We start from the raw sequence: 15,486 nt of genomic DNA, 5'->3' as shown, positions 1-15,486 counted from the left end.
ATCAGTCTAAAGGAAACCCCATCCCCATTAGCATCACTCTCCATTCTTACTCTCCTACAGCCCCTGGAAACTACTAATTTTCTTCCTGTCTCTATGGATTTGCCTATTCTCGACATTTTGTATAAATGGAGCCATACCGTCTATGGCCTTTTGTGACTGGCTTCTTTCACTTAACATAATGTCTTCAAGGGTCATCATTCCTTTTTATGGCTGAATAATATTCCATAGTATGGACATGCCACAGTTTGTTTTATCCATTCCTCAGTTGATGGACACTTTGGATGTTTTTATCTTTTATATATAAGAATAATGCTGCTATGAACGTTCCTGTACACATTTTTATTTGAGCACCTGTTTTCAGTTCTTTGGGGTATATATGCAGAAGTGGAATCCTGGGGTCGTATGATAATTTGCCTTTAACTTTATCAAGATTTGCTTTTAAAACCCCAGAAGGCCAGTTTCCTGACCATGGACGACAGGGCATGAGGAGGAAAAGCTTCCACTGACATTCTCTGTTGTGTCCCCTGAGTCTAGGCAATTAGGTGCATAGATGAAGATAATCACTATGTAATTACCCTATCTACACTTAGAAAACCATCTGCTAAGATTCCACTTCTTCTAGAATATTCTGAATATTGCTATTACACGAAATTGGGGAACCGTTCTTCAAAATAAATTAATCAAATGATTAACCCAGGATTTCTCCTGTAAGTTTCACTTACTGTTACACTTGTGGAAATTCAACAACTCTGACTATTCCTAAGCATGACAGAATTAACCCTGAATCATCCAAGTGCCAGACCAAATTCTTCCGGGCTCGGGGTCTTGAAATGGACTTTTGTTGAGTGGCAGCCTGCAATAATCAGCTTTTCTGAAGGTGGGCTTAACTTGCAATCAGGAAAACATAGTAGTTAGGTTGCTTTGGGTCAGTAGGACCTGGGTTCAAGTCTCAACTCTGCTGTTAACTAACTTACCTTGGGAAAGTCACTTAACCCTTCTGAATCCCTCAGTTTCCTCCTCTGTAATATGGGATTGATTATAGGACATACTTCATGGAACATTTATTCATTCGACAAACAATTATTATGCACCTACTGTGCAACACATACCGTTTACCGGCACTGACTGAACCCTCGCCTCGAAAGAGTCCCTCGCCTTGTGGGGAGAGACAGACAATAAACATAACGATGAGTGGTTATAAGGTCGTTAGATGGTGATGACTTTATGAGGAAAAACTAGAACAGGAGGGCTGAAGGAAGCTCTGCATTTTAAATGATGTGGTCAGCATAAGCCCCACGAAGAAAGTGGCATTTGAACAAAGACTCGAAAGAAGAAAGAAGATAAGTCTTGCAGCTGTCTGGCAAGAAGAACAGGTAGTGCAAAGGCCCTGAGGCAGGAGTGTTCTGCCGTCTTCACGGGAGGTCAAGGACACAGCGGGCTGGACCAGAGTGCAGGTGAGAGAGAATAGAGGGGTTGATTTTGTGGGCCACAGTGAGGACTCTGGATTACTCAGAGAGATCAGGAGTCCTGTAGGTTTCTGACCTGACCTGACATATTTCAAAAGCATCGTTCAATCTGCTGTGTTAAAAATAGACCACAGACAGACAAGGGCAACAGCAGGGTGACCAGCCGCGAGCCTCCTGCACTAACCCAGGTGAGAGGAAATGGCGGCTCGGCCCAGGGTGGCAGCCTGGAGGTGGTGAGAAACGGCCGGGTTCTGGGTACACTCTGAAGGTGGAGCCAGCACACTTTCCTCTTGGGAGGGTAAGGAAGATAATGTGGGCAGAGCTCTTACCACAAAGCCTGTGTGTAGTGGGTAGGGAACAATGGGAGCCACGATTATTACTGGGGTGGGCATGGCGTGTTCCCCTGCCGGGGCTGATCAGAACCGAAAAAGAAAGAGAGCAAGAGGGACGCTGTGACGGTTCCCGTGCGATTTGCAGTGAGTTATGAGGCCACCAAAGGTAACGAGGCTTTCCCACAATGGAGCCAAGGCTTCTGCTCTTTCCGGAGAACTGGGAAGGCCAAAGCAGCGAAGCCACGTAATTTAGAACAAAATAGAGGTTTTAGGGCCAAGTTTTTCAGATAACGGCAAAAGCTCCTTTGTCGCAGTGTGTGAAAAGCAACATCGGTGGGAGAATGTTTGTTTCTAGATTCCCCGGCTTTGGAAATCGTCACCGGCAATATCATTGCAGCCCAGGTATTTATTTTTGGGTTCTCGATTGAACTGCTGGACTCCAGCAGAATTCCTTGCAGGAAGAAGAATCAATCGCCAAGAGACAATGGGATTCCTTTCAACTCACCTTCTCTTCGCTCCAAATTCCAGAGATGAGACGAGAGACGGCTTCCGAGGCTGATAGAGATGGATTTTGCCGGGAGAGTGCCAACGTCGCTCCTCCCGCCTCCCGTCGGCCCTCTGCCAAAGTCTTCCCATCGGACATCTGGCCCCAGCAGGGAGAAACAGGGACCAAGGCACTTATTTTGGCTTTGACGTCAGCGAAGGAAGGCTGAGTAAATTCATCATTAGTGCAAATTAAAATCCACCAAACCGTATCTCTCTTCGTTACATCGCCTGCATTTCTAGAGCTGACAGAGGTCTCGCTTTCCTTTTGTTTTTGTTTTGCTCTGGATTAAGGTGTGATTTTTTTTTAAAAACAGTTAATTGGAAGATAATAATGCCAGCGAGCTTATTGTTAATTATTTGTATCTGTACTTAATACTGAGAAGTGTGCTCTGTTCTCACGAGCTAATATTTGGCTTGTCAGATGTTGTTAGTCGTTGTAATTAATGGAGCCCATATACATTTACTGGAGCTGTGGGTAGAGTTATAGGAACAGCGGGAGATATGAAATTTCTCCACCACCCCGCCCTTATCCCTAGAAAGAGAACTTTGGGGCGTCGAGTCCTTCTTGTGACATTCATTGGTTATCCGTCTGTAAGACCCTCCATATCCTCTCTCTCGGCTCCCTGTTATTTTCCTTTGTACCATCAGGGCCAGCTGCATTGCTTCTGGGGCCCAGTGAAAAACAAAAACATGGAGGCCGGCCCGTGGCTGAGTGGCTAAGCTCGCGCGCACGCGCACTCTGCTGCAGGCAGCCCAGTGTTTCCTCTGTTCAAATCCTGGGCGCGGACATGGCACCACTCATCCAGCCACGCTGAGGCGGCGTCCCTCATGCCACAGCTAGAAAGACCCACAACTAAGACTATACAACTGTGTACCAGGGGGGCTTTGGGGAGAAAAAGGAAAAAAATAAAATCTTCAAAATAAAATAAAATAAAACAAAAACGTGGATTCCCTTGTTCAAAAATTATTGAGAATTTCAAGATGGCGACAGGAGAGTATTAAACCTAATGCAGGCCCGCGTGACTGCGTAGGTTGCATGCCCGTAAAACCAGCTCCGTGTTCCACCGATTGCCTTTTAGCCTTCCCCAAAAGGCATCTCCCACCAGAATGTGCCCCATCTCTCTTCTCGAAAGCTACAACAGTGCGCAGCACGCTACATGGGCTCAAGGAACGAGCCAAAGAATTTTCCAAATGCAAGCTTGAAAAATGCAAAGTGTAACCATGTAACTCCCCTGCTTAACACCCTCCTCCAGATGGACAGAGGGAACTTTGTGAAGGAACAGAAATGTACTATGTTGACGGAGGGGTGGTGATCACATGGGGGCAAACATTTGTCAAAACTCATCAAATTGTAGACTTCAGGAGAATGCAGTGCACCGTGTATAATTACACATCAATAAAAAAATAGCATGGGGGCTGGCCCAGTGGTGCAGTGGTTAAGTTCACACGCTCTGCTTTGGAGGCCTGGGGTTTGCGGTTTCGGATCCAGGGCACAGACCTATGCACTGCTCATCAAGCCATGCTGTGGCAGGCGTCCCACATATAAAGTACAGGAAGATGGGCACAGATATTAGCTCAGGGCCAGTCTTCCTCAGCAAAAAGAGGAGGATTGGTGGAGGATGTTAGCTCAGGTCTAATCTTCCTAAAAAAAAAAAAAAAAAAGCATGCCTAAAAAGCCCCCGATGGCTCCACATTTCCCTCAAGATAAAGTCTATTTTTGTCACATGTCACACAAGGTCCTTCCCCAGGGGGCTGGCTGTTCTTAGTTTTCCAGCCTCACCTCCAGCACTTCTGCGGCTCCCATTTTCCAGCCGTGCTGACTGCCAGCACGTCCCATTCTTCCGTGCCTTCTTACTCAACTGCTCCCTGGCCCAGGAGTGAAAAGTCCAATCCGAACGACCGCTGTGGCATCGGCACAAACTGGAGAGGACTGAAGAACTGGAATGGAGCTGAGCCCTGGAGCTTTCTGCTGTACCAGATGTTAACTCTGCCATTTCTGCGTTGTGGGGGAGCAGACGGAGTTCCAGGGGAGACAGGCTGGGGAGAGGGGCACTTCCTGAGCTCCAGGTACTGGCTATTTACCAGTCGATATGGAGGTAATCAGATATCGTACCCGGCATAGTCATATTCGTAGGTGCCTATCAACCCACTGCCGAAAATGTGGGCCAGCCCTTCCTTATCTGGCGAACACCTTCCTCCTCCTCCTTCAAATCTCAACTCAAGGGTCTTCTCCTCCAGGAAGCCTTCCCTGACTCCCTCTTATCTCTTGATCTCTCCTGCCAATATCTCTATAATAGCATTTACCATATTGTCCTAGATTAATTGATACACTTTCCTATCTTCTCTATCTCTTTAAGGCTGAGCTTCTGACTTCCTGTTCCAAGTCTAGCAAGGTGCCTGGCGCACAGAGACCCAAGTGCACACCTATGAGTGAAGGGACTTCCTTCTTGGCTTTCCCGGCACTTGGTGCAGATAGGTGAATGAATGTGTGAATGAATGAATGAGTGGAGTTTCTCTTTCCCCGATCTATAGTTCCTTTAATCGAGGTAGTGGGGATTCTTGGTATCTGGGTTTGGAGAGAGAGTATTGCAGCAGCTAAGATCTCCGACTCTGGACTCAGGCACCCTGGAGGGATCCTAGCATTTGCCGGTTGGCATATCTGGGCAGATGATTTGACCTCCCTGAGCATCAGATCAGGTTGTTATTGATGTGGGTTCACAGGGTTGTTGAAAAGCTCAAATGAGACAAGGCCTGCAAAACACTTAGCCATCAGCAGCTCTGACTGAGACAGAAATGGGACCCAGTCCACCAGGGAGCCGGAATTGGTGGATGTGGTCACCAGACAACAGGAAAAGAAGTCCTTTGCTGTTTCACAGCCGTCCTCAAACAAGCAGCTCTGATCTGGCTTCCATGATCTTGCCAGTCTCCTGGGTCCGATGGTTGCACAACAGAAGTGAGCATTTCCCTGCCACGAGAATCTAACCATTGGCAGACGTGACTGAGCCGGAACCTGGAAGACAATAAAAATGGGCAGGTTTTCATTTGCCTCCAACTTCCCATTTTTCCGCAGGAAGACTCCGACTTCAGCCATGAGAGAGAAAAGACCGTGGGCCTCGAGCTTATCAAGAAACCCACTCATAGGGGCTGGCCCCGTGGCCGAGTGGTTAAGTTCGCGCGCTCCGCTGCAGGCGGCCCAGTGTGTCGTTGGTTCGAATCCTGGGAGCAGACATGGCACTGCTCATCAGAACACGCTGAGGCAGCGTGCCACATGCCACAACTAGAAGAACCCACAACGAAGAATACACAACTATGTACCGGGGGGCGTTGGGGAGAAAAAGGAAAAAATAAAATCTTAAAAAAAAAAAAAAAAAAAAAGAAACCCACTCATGGATCGCCTTCCCAATCAAAATGCCTGGTTTTCAGCCTTTCTGGATGTTCTGCCCAAGAGTAATTCTTGGCTTAACATGGCATAAATTGTCCCATTGCCCCATACCTCCTCCTCCTTCCAAACCACGGCCTCCCCACCAAGTCCTAAATTTCCAAGAAAAGGCAGTTTTGCATCGTGCCTAAGAACTCAGACACCAGAGAGACAGATTGGAGTTCCAGCCCTTCCCTCACCGGTTCCTGGCTGTGAGATCTTGCATGAGCCTCCTAACCCCTCATAGTTTTATTCTTCTACCCCTCTCGGCAAGGAGAGACAACAGTGTCCACGTCACAGAGTATCTGTGAGGACTAAGTGACACTTACCAAGTGGCAGAATTGGATGAGAGTTCAGTAACTGTTGGCTGTTATCATACTTGTGGTTTTAAAAAGAGGATATGGGATGCCAAAAGTATTTTAAAATTTTGTAATAAACCCTGCTGACCTACAAAATTGAAAAGACTCTTATTGGAGAAATATTGTCATCATCTCCCTATGTGGTAGGCTGGGAAATGCCCCTCTCCCCACCAAAACATTGAGAGGCAAATCTTTGGAACCTGGGAATGTGACCTTATTGGAAAAAGGATCCTTGCAGCTGTAATTAAGTCAAGGATCTTGGGATGAGATCATTCTGGAGTCGAGGGGGTCCTGAGTCCAACACAAGTGTCCTCAGAAGAGAAGAGAGATGCACACACAGAGGAGATGGCCGTGTGAAGACAGGGGCGGAGACTGGAAGCCAGCAGCCACCAGAGGCTGGAAGAGACAAGGAAGGATCCTCGAGGGAGCAGGGCCCTGCCAACACCTTGATTTCAGCTTCCGGCCTCCAGAATTATGTGAGAGTAGATTCTGTTGTTTTAAGTCCCCTGGGTTTTGATGATTTGTTATAGCCACTCCAGAAACCAACACATCCTTTGGCACCTCCAGTGGGGAACCCAACAACTTGCCTCCACTGGGCAGTTTTGAGGATGAAGGAGATCATTCTGCAAGTTTCCTGCCTTAAGCTGTTTTGGTAGAAGCCAGCATGGAGCCCTTTCAGCCTGATTGTTAAGAGCAAACAGACTTGAGTTCAAATTCCTAGCTTCCCTTTTAATAGCTGTGCAATCTTGGACAAGTGACTCAGCCTCTCTGAACTTCAGTTTCTTCACATATAAAATAGGAGTAGTAATACACCTACCCCATGAGATAATGGGATGATTCAGAAGATACTTCTAATGTGCCTGGTATGCAGAAGATGCTTGATGAATGGCCGCTACGATGATTCTTTGGGGCAAACCCATCCAGCTTCTCACCCACGTGGCAAGATGCTGATGTGGTTATGGAGTGGCCTGTGGCCGTGGGGAGCCCACAAAGCTAAATGGCCTGAGTGGGTTGAACCTGTGGCCGTTCCTGGTTAGCAGGCCTCTTTCCTTCTGAAGGAGAGGCCTGGCTGTCTCAAGGCGCCTGTGAAATAGCCAGCCGTTCTGGGCTGCCGCTTTATTGTTCCTTGCGGAAGCCAAAAAGTGATAGAAAGCCTTGAAAGTGAGCCGCGTGCTCCCAAGGCATCGCTCTGTGTCGGCGATGATCCTTCTAAAAGCGATGACTTCTAAACAAGCCGTGTTGACTCGATGGCCATCCCCGCTCCTACTTCCTGAGTATGTCTGTGTTCAGAAGGCTCTGCCATCCATGACCCTCCTACTTGCTGCCCAGAAGGGGCACATCCTTTCCACGGTTAAAAGGACATTTTTCCAATGAGAACAGGTCATATTTCAAACTGCATTGCCAAGGTATCAGGAGCCATAAAAGGGGGCATTTAACACCGTATTTATTTTGACTGGCAGAACAGGTCATGGCTGTAAAAGAAACAGCTCTTGAGAATGAAGCAGCCTCGCCGACTCTGGGCTCACTCTTTCTACCCACACACACACTGCTTAAAGCATTCCAGAGCTGCCGCCAACTTTCCTGGCAGAGCTCTTATTTCTTTACATGTATGTTGCGTTCCATCTGTTTAATGTGCGCTCTGTGCCATCCTTGGATTTTGGCAAGGCCTGGCGAGGTGGCATGGCATGCTCGGGCTTGTTCTAAGCAAAGCAGGGCATGAGGCAAAGGGAGGCTGGGAGGCTCCTGCAGGAGTCCTGTTTCGCTTTTGGCTCGGGGGGCCTGGTGCTGCAAAGACCAAAGGGGAATTGCATAGCCGTTTCTCTCCAGATGTGGTTGAATTACGTGTGTGCCACTCCTGTGTTTCGCCCTACGCAGGAGTGTGGGGGTGCGTGTTTTACAGTTTCTGATACGTGGCCAGCAAAAGAAAAGTGATGGAGAAAGGTAACAGAGGGGGACATCCACTCGTACTCATGAATCTGGGGTTTCCCTAGAAACATTCGAAGGCCAGAAAATGCCAACACCTGGATCCGATCGTCCCAAGGCCTAAAGAAAACCGAACTCCATCTTTATATTATTCTCAAGAAGCATGAAGTACTCGGTCGGAGAAGCTGAGGCAACGTGCTGAGATCTGGATCTTAACTCATCTACTTGGAAGAAAAGAAAGCCAGGTTTATGCACCGCCAAAACATCTGGTGAATTCAGTTCAAAAAGAAAATGCACCTATCCAGTGGGGGAGAGAACAAAAGCCTCGAGGACCAGTTGTTGGGTACTGGATGACCAAAAACACTCCGTGGATTGACTCACTTCTCCATCAGTTCTTCTTGGGTTAGAGCTCTTCAGAAGGGGGAAGTGAAGACTCCGGATGGGGAAAGGAAGACTATAGGGTTAAAAATATAAAGATTCACACCTTAGGAAAAAGTTTGAGTGCACATTTTTTTTCTTGACTCCAGCCTGGAGTGTGAACAGAATCCCCCTGTTAAGAAATGGAATTACTCACCTGAATCGGGAGGGCTGACATGGCACAGGAAAAAATAAGGTACAGGCTCCTAATAAGAAACAGCCACATGCAGAATAAAATTAGTGCGCGTTGTGTAATCCCAGTTGGCCAGTTGTAAGAACAGGGAGGAGAAAGGAGCACAGGGAACAAGTTTCAGATGCGATTCAAGAGGTCCTGGAACCCGTCCTGACCCTCTGGGTTGGAATTTCTGACTCTCTTCTCTGCCTTGACTCAGAATAGGAAACCGTATCCTGACCGCGCGTTTCTTTTTATAGAATTGAACTTTCTTGCCAACTTCCTCCAGAGCACAAGATCATCCCTCTTGGTCTCTAAACAATACGCCAATCATCGGATGGAAGTGAGGGGAGCGCTGACCTGTTAGCACCAAACACAGCCCAGGCCCGGAACGGGAGACACACAACAGGAGCAGAGCTGGCTTTCGTACCCGGCCTGGTAAAGACAACATGTTCTTACAGGTTGGAAAACCGTCTGGCTCATCTTTGTACTTTCTCTCTTTCTCCCACTTCTTCTAACTTGGATCGCATCATTGGGCTTTGACGTTGGCCAAGTTCACGTTTGCCAGTTACCGAGTGGATCATGAATGGTTTGTAAGATTAGTAATATGCTAGGGATGGGGAGACAGGCGGCCAAGTGTATACTGTCTATGTGATAAAATGACTTCTCTCAATCGTGATTCCCCACCCTGCCCGACAGGCCAGCCGCGAGTCACGGAGGACAAGAACTGAACGACTTCATTGCCATTCATTGGGTCGCCATATTTGCACTGGCAACGAAACCCCCAGGATACCCCTTGCCCTGGCAATCAGTGAGTGGGGGTCGTTTCTTGCGTATAAGATATGCTGGAGGTTGGAAGCCCCAAGGGGACATTAATAGAATGTGAAGTGTGAGTAGTCCCTCATTAAAAATGGATTTTGTTTTCAATGCTTTGAGGACGGGAACCGTGCAGTTGGAAACCGTGCTGGTAATTGGGAGCAGGTCTCCTGCCAGATTCGAACAGCTTTAAGGGGTATCCAGTTTTAGGTTTACAGTACTACATTCTGGCTCATTGAAATCGCATCTAAACGTTGCCAGAATGTGTCATAAACTACAAAATCTGTACAAAAATATATCTGTACATCATGGCTCTACAGCCCTAAGTCATGGGGGTCGGGAAGCAGTTTGTTCTCGCTCCACATTGTTCTCGCTCTGTCTCGAGGCAGACGTGGAGCACCTGGGACAATTATCATTCATGGGATGCCGACCCTGGTCGGACCAGTTCGCTCAGCTGCTTAGGACACCGTGTTAAAGGGCTGAGGAGTCAGCCTCACCCTGTCCTGTGGCCATGGATGCCCTCCCTACCTGTGCTGCAGCAGACAAAGGCGTGTGACTAAGCCCAGCGGGCTATCCCCCCTTGCTCCTGGAGTGAAGTCCCACACGTCCTGCTCACCTCGCCACTCTCATCCCCGATTACCCTTCACCCACTGGGCTCTACACACACAGCATCTTCTTCCAAATCCTCTGGTTGACTAAGTTCCCTCTTGCCTCTGAGCCTTTGCTCAGGCTGTTCCCCTGCCAGGAACTCTTTTCTCTTGGCTGACTCCTGCACCACACCCAGCACTCAGCTTACAGGCTGATCTTTCGTGTAAGCCCTCCCTCACCCCTCGGACTGGATTCCTTTGTAGCTGTCTTAGTCCATTCAGGCTGCTATAACAAAAACACCGTATATAGACTGGGTGGCTTACACAACACGCATTTATTTTTCACGGTTCTGGAGGCCGAGAAGTCCAAGATCAAGGCAGGTTCAGTGTCTAGGGAGGACCTGCTTCCTGGTTCCTAGGGCCATCTCCTTGCAGTGTCCTCACATGGGGGAAGCAGTGAGGGAGCTCGGCCCTCATCACCTAGCTAAGTCCCAATGGCCCACCTCCTAATGCCCTCACATTGGGGGTTAGGATTTCAGAACTGGGGGGGGATACAAACATTCAGTCCAGAGCAGCAGCACTTATCAAAATTGTCACAGAACTTCTGCTCCATGTCTGATTAAAACAATGCTTCTCAAACTGTCATGTGTGCAGGAATCACGCAAGATGGTGTTAAAATGCAGATTCCGATTCCTAGGTGTGGGGTGGGGCCTGAGACTCTGCATCTCTAACAAGGTCCCGGGTCATATTGGTGCTGCTGGTCCGTGAACCCCTCCCTGAGAACAATGGTGCCGACCTTTCTCAATCAGGGTTCCATGAGAGAAGAAAGTTCGGCAGAAAACCAGTTGAACTACTGTTTTCTCGTTTCTCCTAAGGAGGGTCCTTAACCAGAGCCATTAATCAGAAGTCAGTTCCTTGCGAATCTCGTATGCCTTGGGGCAGAGTTTCTCAACCTCTGGACTGTTGACATTTGGGGCCGGGTAATTCTTTGCAGTGGGGGCTGTCCTGTGCATTGTAGGGTGTTTAGCAGCATCCCTGGCCTCCTCCCACTAAATGCCAGTAGCACCATCTCCCAGTTGTGACAACCAAAAATGTCTCCAGACACTGCCCAGTGACCCCTGGAGGCAACATCACCAGAACAATTCCTTTGGGACCTCCGGGTGTCATTCTCTGGCAGTACCCAGTTGAGACGGGTGTGGGGTTGAAGAAAATGTTTTATTCATGGCTATAATCTCTTCGTCTAGCACAGTGCTCTGTATATGGCAGACCCTCAATATGCGTTTGTTGATTGATTGAATAAATGAACGAATAAATGAAAATAAACGGATGAAAATGAGCTCCAAAATCCTGCTTGGCTGGTGGGTGAACAGAGCTGCCTTCACGCAGTCTCCAACCTCCTCCGCCCCACCCTCCCCCTCAAAAAAACAGTAAAACTTAGCGGGCCAGTTGTCATTGAAGGCACAACTTTTCTAAATGTAGCATTTTCCAGAGTAAATATCCTTTTGAAAAAAACGCGAAGAAAGATTCTCGCTTGAGATCTTTTTTTAAAATGTCTCCAATGACTAAAATCCTCTTACAGTAAATATCCAGAGAATTGCATTTGCTTAAAGAAAAAAAAAATTTAATTGCTGTTTTTAGTCTCAAGAGTAGAAAGTACTTGAAAATCATGGACTTTTTTTTTTTTTTTTGCGTCTGACTGGGCAAGTTATAAAATGGTAGAGTTAATTTGGGTTCTAGATCGTTTCCAAAACTTCACCTTAGACTGAGGCCTCACGGATAAAGCAGCATTGAGAACTTATAAAAAAAAATCCCTGTAGTAATAACTGGGAATTCAAGAAAAAAAGCAGTAGTTGTAGGAGTTTTTTTGGGGGGAGGGGCAGTAGATTTTATATGGTTTCAAAAGGAAAATTGCAAATAAATAAAAACAGATCTGCACCTTGCTTAAAAGCTATGGATTCGGGTTCTATTAAGAAAGAGGGAGAATTCATTCAATGTGTTCGTTTCCAACATATTCAGAGACAGACAAGTTTTCAAACCACATTGCTTCTAGAAAGCAAAGCCAACTTCTCGCTCCTCTCTTCCAAACCCTTGGGCAAATGGGATTTGGAGTCCTGAAGAGGTTTCCGGAAAAGGATATGGTGGTGGCGACATTCCAATGCTCTTCTCAGTGTATCCTTCTTTACCTAGCAGAGGCAGAAAGTCTTTTTTAGCTTGGATGTCTCCGGTGCAATCCATTGGTAGTGGCTGTAGGCATGGTTTTCGGAAAAGAGTGCTATGATTGATTGGTAATGTCTGCCACAGGCAGGGGCGTGGAGAATGACGGACCAGCTGTGTATTTGCCATTCCTGGATCCTGGTATGATCTTTTCCTCTTCCACAGGTGTCCTAGGCAAATGGAGAACATTAAGAAGTCACTGCACAGCCGAGCATAACATGCCTCGCTCTCTTTCACACAGACACACCAAGTCAGCATTTCAATTCAAGAAAGCTCCCAAGACAGAGGTGACACAGAAACACACTTTGGGGGGAAACTTCCCCCTTCCCTGGAATAGGATACCATATGTGTGACTCCCTCTCAGGGTCAGTATGGCTGGAACATGCCATTTCTCCTCTATCCAGTTACCCTACATTCGACTCTGTCACTGTGACACCATATGCTGCCGGAACAACACATCCTCATTCCTTGGAATAAAAAGGTCTTTCATAAGACTTATTAAGTCTGAATCTTAATCATAGTCATCATTATTCAGTCTGCTTGCTGTCCACAATATTGAAATGAAGGGAAACAAGAAATAGAAAAAGACAAGTTTACAATCTTCAAGACACCAATGAATAAGAAACGATGGCGAAGAAAGCAAGAGTGACCTCAAAAAAAGAAACGTCTTAAAGTGTAAAAAAAAAAAAATCCACAAATAGACTCTTAGCTTTCAATATTAGTCTTTACTTTAAAAATAAGGGGAGGGATGATTAAAGAGATGAATTCACATTTGAATAGAATCCAAATGACTTAAGAACTATTTGGATCCGAATATTTCAGTTGGACAAGGAATGATATTAAAGTTATGTGATACATTAGGGGTTGAAGTGAAATGGAAATATTTCTTTCATTTAAAAGCAATTTTCTTGCCTTTGTGGGCCTTGAGAGTTTCCCAGGTTGTGAGTGCCAACTCCCCTCCCCCTTCTTTCCTTTAGATTCATGGAATCCTATTTAGGGGGAAAATGGAGTTTGTGTTTGTGAGAGCTCCTTTTTTAAATCGTGCGGCTGCAGGGAAGACCTTCCACGTAGAGCTGAGAGGTGGGTAATTTTGAATCCAAATTAGAAAGTTTTGGTAATAGCCATACGGCCGAATCACACCTGCATTTACTGCTGGCTTCGCATCTCCCACCTCACAGATGATGTGGCCACGAGTGCCATCCCTGGTCAGTGTGGGGAAACGGGAAGTGCCAGCCTGGAAAGACAGGAAGCAAGTGGCTGAGCTCTTCTCCACTGCATCTCAAAAACAGAGGGCATGTGGGGGGCCTCATCAAGCAGGACTTAACTTCCAACCCAGCAAACATTTATTTAGTGCCTACTATGTGCCAGGTGCTGTATTAAGGGCTCTTACATGTGGCATCTCATTAAAACCTCATGACAAGGAGAAACATCTTGGCGAACTCTGCCCATTTCTCAGTCCTCAGTGTGGATTTCATAGTCACCTTAGGGCAGGTCTCTCAGTCTCAGCACTGTTGGCATTTTAGGCTGGAGAATTCTTTGCTGGGAACTGTCTTGTGCGTTGTACGATGTTTAACAGCATCCTTAGGATGTGTAGCAGTGGCCTCTGCCTACTAGATACCAACAGCATACCTCACTCTAGTTATGACAACCAAAAATGTCTCTAGACATTGCCTAATGTCCCCTGGGAGGGGAAAATTGCCCCCAGTTGAGACACTCTCCCTTAGAGACAGGATGGTTTGAACCCTTGGGCAGCTGTAGACAAACATTCCTTTTATTCCCCGCTATGGTCTGAGTCAGTGGCTCTCAAACCTGAGTGGTCTCTACACGATACCATATAGACCCTACTTGATGGGCAGGAGATTTTCAAGGGTAATTTGACTCCATCCATTTTTGCCTTACAGGCTGGCATTGAACCTAACCTCTCTCTTAAATTTCATACCACTGGCCTCCCTGAAGAGCCCTGCAGTGGTCACAAAGGTCTTTCCAGCATGGAATCTCTCTCATGCCCAGGCTTTTTCCATGAAGCCAATGGTGACAACTGCCATTGCTGAACACTTCCCGTGGAGTCGGGCCACCTCACTGGATACTGTGAGGTAGGTACTATTTCTGCTCCCTTTCAAGAGGAGACATTGAGGCTCACACCGGTTAAATAACTTGCCCCACATTGCACAGCTAATAAACGGTGGAATCCTTCTGATGCCCAGCTGTACTGCTTTTTAATAGAAAGTATGCACAGCGAAAACTCAATGACTATTAGCGACTGTTTACTAGTGGGAAACAAATCTGTCTAATCTGCTCATGAGCAGTTATTCAAAATAATTTCCCTGAACCAAAAAAGACTGATGGTATTGGCCAATCCTCCCAACCTCACGGCTAGCAAGGATATGGGTATTCAGGATGTACATGTATATATACCCCAAATTGTGTTTCTCTTTCAAAACACAAAACAGAAGCTACCCAAACGTGCATTAACTAACTGTCAAAACAAAACAAATCATTTCATTTGGAACTACAAAAAGACTGGAGTGTTGGCAGGTACCATAAAATAATCGTGATCTTACTTGCCACATCATAGCAAGATTACACATTTGCTCTTACATTTCCCCACGTGGCTGGGTGCTTCCTGAGGTCAGGGACTACTTACTCATCATCACTAGACCCCCGCAAACTACAGTTGTTGAGTTACTGATTAATACATGAATGCACTTTTTAACCTAACACACACACTTTATCTCCATTCTCTCAGTAACTGTGGGTGGTATATATTTTGGAGATCCTCTTTATCATAGGAAAAGACTGAAACTGAGGGAGAGAAAGTGACCAGCCCAAGGTCACCTCTTGGTCAACTATGGATCAAGTCTCATGCTTTGAACCCCAGAGCTCATGCTTTTTGCAATAAGGGCTGCCAAGATAAAGGAGGGTTGGGAACTCCAGGTGTGGACTTGGTTCTGATGTCTAACATTTCTGAACTGTCTTTCTATTAAGCAAAATAAAAACAGGATGTGCGTCCTATGAGCCTTTAATGTACGTGGATTCAGCCATGTATGCTTGTGGTGAGAAAGAGAGAACAATGTAATGAGTATAGGGAGTTCCCACAGCAGGCTATGGGATGTGCGCATATCCAGGGTGAGCTTGGGGTGGGACCACAGGATGGCTGATCCCTTGCCAGTCTCAGGAACCACCAGCCTCTTTTCATGTGTGGCCCTTGGCTCCCCTGAGTGGGAGTCCCATGTCTA

At 46.7% G+C, this 15,486-nt stretch overlaps 1 long non-coding RNA gene across 1 annotated transcript; it reads left to right on the top strand.

The window, feature by feature from the left end:
- The first annotated feature begins 7,859 nt into the window (after positions 1-7,859).
- On the top strand, positions 7,860-14,314 carry LOC102148538 (uncharacterized). Its single transcript, XR_290713.4, has 4 exons — positions 7,860-9,222; positions 9,333-9,444; positions 12,416-13,330; positions 14,152-14,314. It is a non-coding gene; the product is annotated as an uncharacterized lncRNA (long non-coding RNA).
- Positions 14,315-15,486: the final 1,172 nt, after the last annotated feature.

The sequence above is a fragment of the Equus caballus genome, chromosome 8, assembly GCF_041296265.1.
Source record: "Equus caballus isolate H_3958 breed thoroughbred chromosome 8, TB-T2T, whole genome shotgun sequence".
NCBI classification, from domain to species: Eukaryota; Metazoa; Chordata; class Mammalia; order Perissodactyla; family Equidae; genus Equus; species Equus caballus.
The sequence above is the reverse complement of the archived record's forward strand: the minus strand, read 5'-3'. Positions and strand labels throughout refer to the sequence as shown.